Source organism: Lipophrys pholis (assembly GCF_963383615.2).
Source record: "Lipophrys pholis genome assembly, chromosome: 15".
In the NCBI taxonomy this organism is placed as follows: Eukaryota; Metazoa; Chordata; class Actinopteri; order Blenniiformes; family Blenniidae; genus Lipophrys; species Lipophrys pholis.
The window spans coordinates 1500419-1508899 of NC_137642.1; positions in this window are offsets into that span (position 1 = coordinate 1500419).

An 8481-nucleotide genomic window follows, 5' to 3' on the forward strand; every position below is an offset into this window, starting at 1 on the left:
GGGACTGAGCTGGACTGCAGTCTCACAGCGTCCCCTACTGTGAGACGCAGCACACTTGCAGATTGTCCTCAGAGCTCAGTCATCACATTAAATGTAACATTTTTCAGGAGAGAAACGTTCACATTAAAAACAAAATAATAATTATAAATGTGAGATTACAAATGTACTGAGATTCAGCAGGATTAATTTGTAGTTACACTATAATATTTACACATTCTAAAAAAACTATTGATACCAATTTTTTATATTGGTTGATGGTTCATAATATAATGCAAAAATGTATCATTCGTGTTGTTCTTCTTGATAGTATTACTATTAGCAAGCTGATGCAGCTCTGTATGCAGTTGTGTGTCATTTTCATCATCTTACTGATTTATGTGTTGCTTTAATTGATGGTTGAGATAAGGACAGGATTGTGTCTTCTAAAGGAAGACGTGCCAGTGAAAGGAGAGGAGCAGCTTTACAAGAGATTCAACACCACAAAACACATTTTCTACAGACGACATCCACATCAGTAGGTTTTCTTTGTTGCTCTTCTTTTTCTGAACGGTACTTTGTGAAATTGACATGCTCTGATAATTAAAATTCTGATGAATAAATTTCAAAGTTGCTTTGCAGGAATGGTATTGTTAAAAATGTTAATGTTTTACTTTATCATTCATTAAAATGTTTTGTTGTTGTTTACATGCACTCAGAGGTTATTTGTGATAATGAAATCCCTTTTCTTTACTTTCAGAACCATCAGATAGAAAGGATTTGGGGGAAGGATTGTATGTATTTCTTTCTGTGAGCCATTAAGTTCGTTGAACTAAAATTGGAATTATATTAAACTGAGCTCCAACAAAATGTAATTGTCATGTATGCATGAGGTTTTGTTTATTGGAAAGGTTGTACTGTGATATTGTCTCTTCTTGCAAAAATAATGTAATAAAATGGTCTTAAACGTCCTGTGTATTTACTAGGAAATTCTCCTGACAACTTTGTAGATAAATAACCGAGTCAACTATAAAATAAAGGCCGGCCTGACACATTTGCTGGATCAAGAGTTCCTCAGTCTGCAGGATGGGGTTGCCAGGTTCTTTGTCTCAAGCCTTGCCTGCCAGGTCACCAGCTTTGGCATCAGCCAGTTTGAGTCCTTTCTGCCACCGAGTGCCGACCCTACGCCCTTTCTGGAGGCTCTGCAGCTACTCATCCGGCTCAGCAGTGAATGAAAAAGCAAAGGACAAAAGTGCAACATGTGATTCTAACAAAATATTCATTCTTAATGAAAGAATTTACTCTCTCAATAAAGTCAATTGAACAAAGGTTGGAATTCCATTTTTTATTTAAATCTTTTTTTCTGTCTTGTGGCAAATATTAAGACAAAGTTTGTTCATGAATGAAATTAATCATAAATAACATATTTAACCAACACCTGGGATATGAAATAATGATACATTTATTCCATGCTATATCTAAGATAAAACTTACAGCTGCATACGTAGCATTGTATGAAATGATTGGAAATAATTACATTTGTGTTGTAAATCTGAAGCTGAGAATGAATTCACACTGCATATTGCAACTTGTGGGGAATTATGGCACTAGTTGTACAGTACTTTCAGTGTGTGGCACTAACCACGCTCTATACAAGGAGCTGCTTACAGCAGCATCAGGACCAGAGCTGCATCACGTGACTACAGACGCTCTATGTCAGCGCAAACTGGGGATTGTGCCTCAAACATTAGGTTGACCAACTCTAAAATAATAAAAGTGAGGTATGAGATGATGATTGATAAATTAATTTTCGAAGTCAAATAATTCAATATGAATATGGTTTTCATAGCAATTAAGTGTGTAACAGTTATGCAACCTGTAGCTTGTATTTCTTTCAACAAAATAATTGTTCTGTACTGTAAATCAAATGTCTGTTTTTGAATAATCTTATCTAAAAAGTTGCACAATATCACAATATTCATGCAACACTGCTGTACACACATTTTACAATTTCCGTGTGACTAAATAAATGAAAAGAAGCTTTAAAATATGAGACCGCCTAAATTGAAAAAACAAAACGACATCAGGAGGTCTTGAGGAGGTCAACTGAGAGTGACCCAGGATCTAAACCAGGGTCTGAACCAGGATCTGACCCAGGACCTGAACCAGGACCTGACCCAAGACTTGACCCAGGGTCTGAACCAGGACCTGAAGCAGAATCTGAACCAGGGTCTGATCCAGGACCTGACCCAGGACATGACCCAGGGTCTGAACCAGGATCTGACCCAGGACCTGACCCAGGACATGACCCAGGGACTGAACCAGGATCTGACCCAGGACATGACCCAGGGTCTGAACCAGGGTCTGAACCAGCATCTGAACCAGGGTCTGAACCAGGATCTGACACAGGACCGGACCCAGGACCTGAACCAGGACTTGGCCCAGGGTCTGAGCCAGGACCTGAACCAGGGTCTGACCCAGGATCTGACCCAGGACCTGACCAAGGACCTAACTGAGCACCTGAACCAGGGTCTGAGACAGGGTCTGAACCAGGACCTGAACCAGGATCTGACCCAGGATCTGACCCATGACCTGATCCAGGACCTGACCAAGGACCTGACCCAGGACCTGACCCAGGGTCTGCTGTGGTCAAACGGACGTGGACCAGAGTTCAAAGCTGCATCAGTTTCGCTCAGAAAAGATGTGGAAATTGAGAGAAAGAGCCGTTTGAAGCAATCGAGACTAAAACCTCGTGGCTGCAGCTTCTTTTGGCCGAAACAGGAAGTGAGACGCTGACGTAGGATTTCTATGATTGTAGTGAATCTGATGGGAACAAATGAAGTGATCGTTTTGTGGCGTCAACAATGAAACCAAAGTGTGTGTGTGTGTGTGTGTGTGTGTGTGTGTGTGTGTGTGTGTGTGTGTGTGTGTGTGCGTGTGTGTGTGTGTTGGATTTTCCAGTCAGATAACAGAAAGTCACAAGGTGGAAACCCAGAATCGGAGGACGAGGATCAGAAGATCAGCAGCATATTACATTCACATCCGCTGCTGTTTGTCTTTACATCCTTTCTGTCTTATTGCTTCCATAGTGTGTCGGCCATAAAGACTGCCAGCAGGCATTTTATTGCTTTCGTTGATACGATCTGACGTTATTACACAGCTGCACCATGATCAGCAGAGAAGACGCTGTTACACCCTTTCTCATCAGGCTCAATGTCTTTCTCCCTGCTGTAGAGAGGAAATCCTTTAATCCCAAAAATAACTCATTAACACCAACCAGCAATCAGAATTAATTCTCATGTTTATACTAAAATAAGCATTTGGCACCAAGATAGTGATGAGATTAAGAAAAGACCATGCTGCAGGCTATGATAGACACAACTATACATCTCCCTTGTCAAACTACAGAAATGATCAAGGTCAAGGTCAAGGTGACTTCATTAGTACCGTAGACGGTCTTTTTTTGCAGTTTGCGGGACAAAGCATCCAACAATTCACACTGACAAATTTAAAAAAACAAAAAAAAACACAGGACAGTAAAATCAGCACAGAGCACAGAGACAGGTACTCTTTTTAGTTGCTCTTTTGATCCTCGTACCATGTGCTGGTTTATTAAGTGAATTTCTTGCCTTGTGAAAACTTTCTCCAGCAACTTTTGGTGTGTTAAGAGACGAATGTGTCGACATTGACCCGTACCAGTACTCGTATCGTACTGTATTAATGTATACAAGGTGCTTGCTGCTGTTTTTGTCGGTTTCATCCCAGATAGATGATTTATATATAGTTTAGTCTTTTCTGTGAAGGTTTGAATCAGGAACAGGCTTTTTTTTCTCTGACTTCTTTTCCCCCCCTGAAGGAATTCAGACTATTTCTCTATTTAGTTGTGTGCAACCAGGTGCTGGACAGTATCTAGGAATTCCTCTGTGCTGAGTCTTCATCCCTGTTTCCTCCCGTCACCTTCACATATGTGCCTGATTTGTTTTCCACTTCGAGCCTCTTTTCTATGAAGGACTACACAACTTTTTCTTTCTCTCCCCGCTGTGATTTCTAACCAATGTTAAGCTACTTTTTTCAAAAGAACTAAGTGTCTTTATGTGTAAAAATACATTACTATACATCCTCGGTCACTAAAATGTGACAAATAATGAACTTATTACGACAAGACATCTAAATAGGAAGCATCTATTTGGGATGAATTTGGGTGCCTCCACATGAGAAAACTATTAATGGTTATGAGAGAATTAAAATCAAATGTATAACATGCTGCAATGAATCATTTAGATGTTTGTCAATAAAGTTTAATGTTTATGTCCGTCTGTGCCACACATATAGAGAACTGAAATTGCATTTCTCTTCACACCCACATTTAAAAAAGAATTTCACACACTAAAAATATACAAGAAATAATTAAGGTACACATATACAGGCGAAGAATATAATACGATAAGAGAAGTATAAAAAGTTAAATAAGATAAACACGGCAGTGAAATCAACACAGAAAGTTATAACAAATATAAATGATGATGAATGACTTGGTTTTTTCAAAAACAGTCTTCGATTGGATCATCAGAGCAAACAGAACATTCCAGAACATCTTCCAGAGACATCTGGTGCCACATGGCTGAGCAGAGAGCAGGATGGTAAGTAGTGGTAGACACGTCCACCCACACTGTCTGTCGGACCCTGTTTGCTTCCTGTTTTGGCTCCTTGGCAGGAAACTAACTGTCAACAGGTAACAGGAACACCTGGTCAGTGAAACTAACTGTCAACAGGTAACAGGAACACCTGGTTAGTGGAACTAGCGGTCAACAGGTAACAGGAACACCTGGTTAGTGAAACTAACTATCAACAGGTAACAGGAACACCTGGTCAGAGAAACTAGATGTCAACAGGTAACAGGAACACCTGGTCAGTGACACCAGCTCCTTCCTCCCACAAACCTTGGTCCTCTCTTCTCCTTCCTCCGGACTCTTCAGCCTCGTCACTCAGGTCTCCAGCATGGACCCAGACTCTGCTCAGCCTTGTTGGCTTTGAGTTTGAACTAACAACATGTAACACATGAACCATCACTCATCCTCCTACATAACCTCTGATATGAAGATCACACCTGATCCACCTGGTTCTTCAGCCTCTGCCATGTGAAATGATGGTAGAGTATTGCTTTGTCTCCAGCCATTGGTTCATAATGAATGTGTGTGTAGGAGGCAGATCACTATAAGATTGTTGCTCTCTCCTTTTCATCCATTCACATTAAGTAGTTTTTTGTCCATATCTTTATTTTATTTATTTTAAATGAAATTAACAAACTAGAATAATGTGAATCCATCTCTTGTTTAGCAGGATTTCATATCCAGACACAGAAATGCTGGAATGGAAGCAGTGTAAACTTTGTAAAGACTGGCTGCATGCTGGTTGGTTGTTAAAATCCCACCAACATCTGGATGAGTCATCCAGCTGTGGCTGTTACACCATGAATGAGAGCACAAGGTACTACAACAATAGTTAGTGCAATTATTCAATAGATGTGTGTCGTATGGGAGAAAGGACTGAACCACTTGGCTGAGATATTAATTCTGGACTCTTTGTGTTGGACGCTGTGTCTTTAAATGACATCACTACATTCCTAAAGGGGTTTGAACCAACAGTTGTTTGATGATCACATTGTCAAAGCAAAACATCAACTGATTCTACATCTTGTCTCCAGTTGGCTGATTAATATTGTTAAATGACAGTTTGACTTTAATCAAAGTGTAACTTTGCTGCTGCTGCATCTTTTCATTGGTTTAACAACATATTTTAATCTGCAGGATCATTGACGTGTTGAAGGGGGGTGATCCTGATTGTATTCTCCAGAGAGCTGATCAAGGTGAGCGAAACAAACTGTGCTGTTGGTGGTTCTATTCCCGAGTGCAAATATATGTTCTCTCTTTGCTCTTTGTCTTCAGATCTTACATGATGATGTCATGGAGTCGAGGGTCTGTTCAGACAGAATAAACCTCTGGAAGATGTCGTCAGCATCACTTTCCCTGAAGCAGCAGCTCAAACTGAGGATGTTTCCTTTCAGTGACCAGCAGGTAAGAAAACATCTCATCAGTCAAGTTTGAGAGTTTTTACGAAACATGAGCTTGATTTGTTTACTTTTATTCCTCTGTATTGCAGCAGATCTTGGAGATGCTGAAGGAGATAGAGGAAGTCACAGGAATCCTGAAGGAGGACCAGAGACTCATCCATTACGTTTTGATGTTTTGCTCCCAGAAGTAGGATGATCAATGGAATAGAGGACATCATAGAAGTAGAGTGCTCAATATTTTGTGTCTTTGTAAACCTCTCTACCTGCACCTTGTCAATGTTTTTCAGATCCTCATCAACATCCTGATGGCCGAAGGTCATTCAAGGCTTGAGGCAGAGGTCATCATAGCCAGAGGGAGAACGTTCTAACATGCTCTCACAGGGGAACCAACCGTACATGACAGTGGAGCTGAAGGTGGATTGAAGCCTCCTGTCCTGATCAGTCTTCACAGAGTGGATTTCTCTCTTATCTATCTGTCTGTCCTCTCCTCTGTCCTCCCACCCCAACCAGTCAGCAGGAAGCCTCCACCTCTGAGTCTGGTTTCTGCAGGTTTCTTCCTGTTCTTCCTTTCCACAGTCGCTCACGCTTGCTCATGTGGATTTGTTGGGTTTTCTTTATTAAAGTACCCTGTGATTGTATATATAATAAAGAACAATGACATGATTTATGATAGTTTGATTCTTTAAAAGTTGTCATAGGTATTTGTTGAAGGTTTGTCATGGACATTTCCTCCTTTCCTGCTGAAGAAACTACAGTTATTCTCCATTCTTGTCGTTTGTTTTGCTTCATGCAGCCACACATTGTCACTGGATGAATGAAGTAGGCAGATCAGTTTAGTAGCTGACCTCTGACCCTGAGCGGAGGTCAGCTGCAGTTAGACAACTTTGTCAATCATGTATGCAGCAAGTGTCTGCAGAATAAACTTTTGTTACATGGCTCACCAACGATTTGTGATATAAAATGACACAGGTGCAGTGATGTGAAATGTTTTACACTTTTCTTATTTTTACCTGAAGGTAAGGAAACATGACAAATAGAATAAAAGCATATCCCATTATTTCAGGATGTCTGAAATAATTCTGCCTCATTTCTTTGTCAATAATTCCTTTCCAGTCATACATTATTGCCTCAAATAGCAACGTTTTCATTTCTTTTCAGAAATGTTTGTAGTGATTCCATCTGAGCCTGGAGATCAGTCAGAGGCTGTTTTTATGATACTTCAATTTTCAAATCCTCCTCACAAACATTTCTAAAGTTTTCATCATTTACAGTAATAAATGATTTAAAGTAATTCAGCATTTTGTTTAGAATAAGAAGAATCATACAGGTATCTAAAGAAATTCAAGATCTCCTTCACTATACTTTTTGGTTCTAAGTATTCTTCCCCATACATCATGAGAATGAATCTTTTTTTTCTAGGCTGTTTTTATAAATTGAATGTGGAATATGATGTTTTTTTCTCTCCTTCCTCAATCCACTTGGCTCTGGACCTTATAAATACTCTCTGAGTTTTATTCAGATACAATCTACCTGGATGTACCTTCCAGTGTACTTGTGCTTCCCAGAACTGAACATGACCCATGAAGCCGTGACGTAACTTTAGCCACTGACGTCATTCTGCCTTTTAAATATGGCGGCGACCACATACAAGTATGACGGCGCCCATACACCGCCATTATTTGACATCCCACTGGCGGGGTTTCAATTCTGGAGAAGTATGGTCGTGTTTCTGATCATGTACTCCTGCCTCCCAAAGAACAGTGGCGCTGTGATTGTGCTTTGGAACAAAATAGCGGCGACCTGCAAGAAGCGGCCATATTTCATGTACTACCGCCTCCCACCGAGAGTGGCGCTGTGGTGGTGATTCAGAACAAAATGACGGAACAATGTGGCGGCGATCACCAGGGAGCAGCCATATTGTCGGCCATCTTGGATTCCCCACTGGCAGCCTCTCGGAGGAGGTGGAGGAAGATGGGGGAGGAGGGAGAGGAGGAGGAAGAGGGAGAGGAGGAGAAGGAGGAGGAGGAATAGGGAGGAGAAGGAGAAAGAGGAGAAGGAGGAGGAGGAGGAGGAGGGAGAGGAGGAGGAAGGGGAATAGGAGAAGGAGGAGGAGGAGGAGGAGGAGGAGGAGGAGGAGGAGGAGGAGGAGGAGGAGGAGGAGGAGGAGGAGGATCTTATATTGCAAAATTTGTTAAAACTATTCCCACCTGTTTTAAAAGATAAAATAATGAGAAATGACCAAAACAGCTAAATTTGTTAAAAGAGTTGTAAAAGACAAAAAAAGCAGCTTCACTAAAAGACTCGTTAGTTCAGAGTTGCAGAAATGAAGAATTTCCTGCGACTCTGAACTAAGGAGTTCTAGAGTGTTCATTTTATTTGTTCTGTGCTTCACCATTAAGCCTTATACATATCAATAATTAATGTTATTTTTTCAT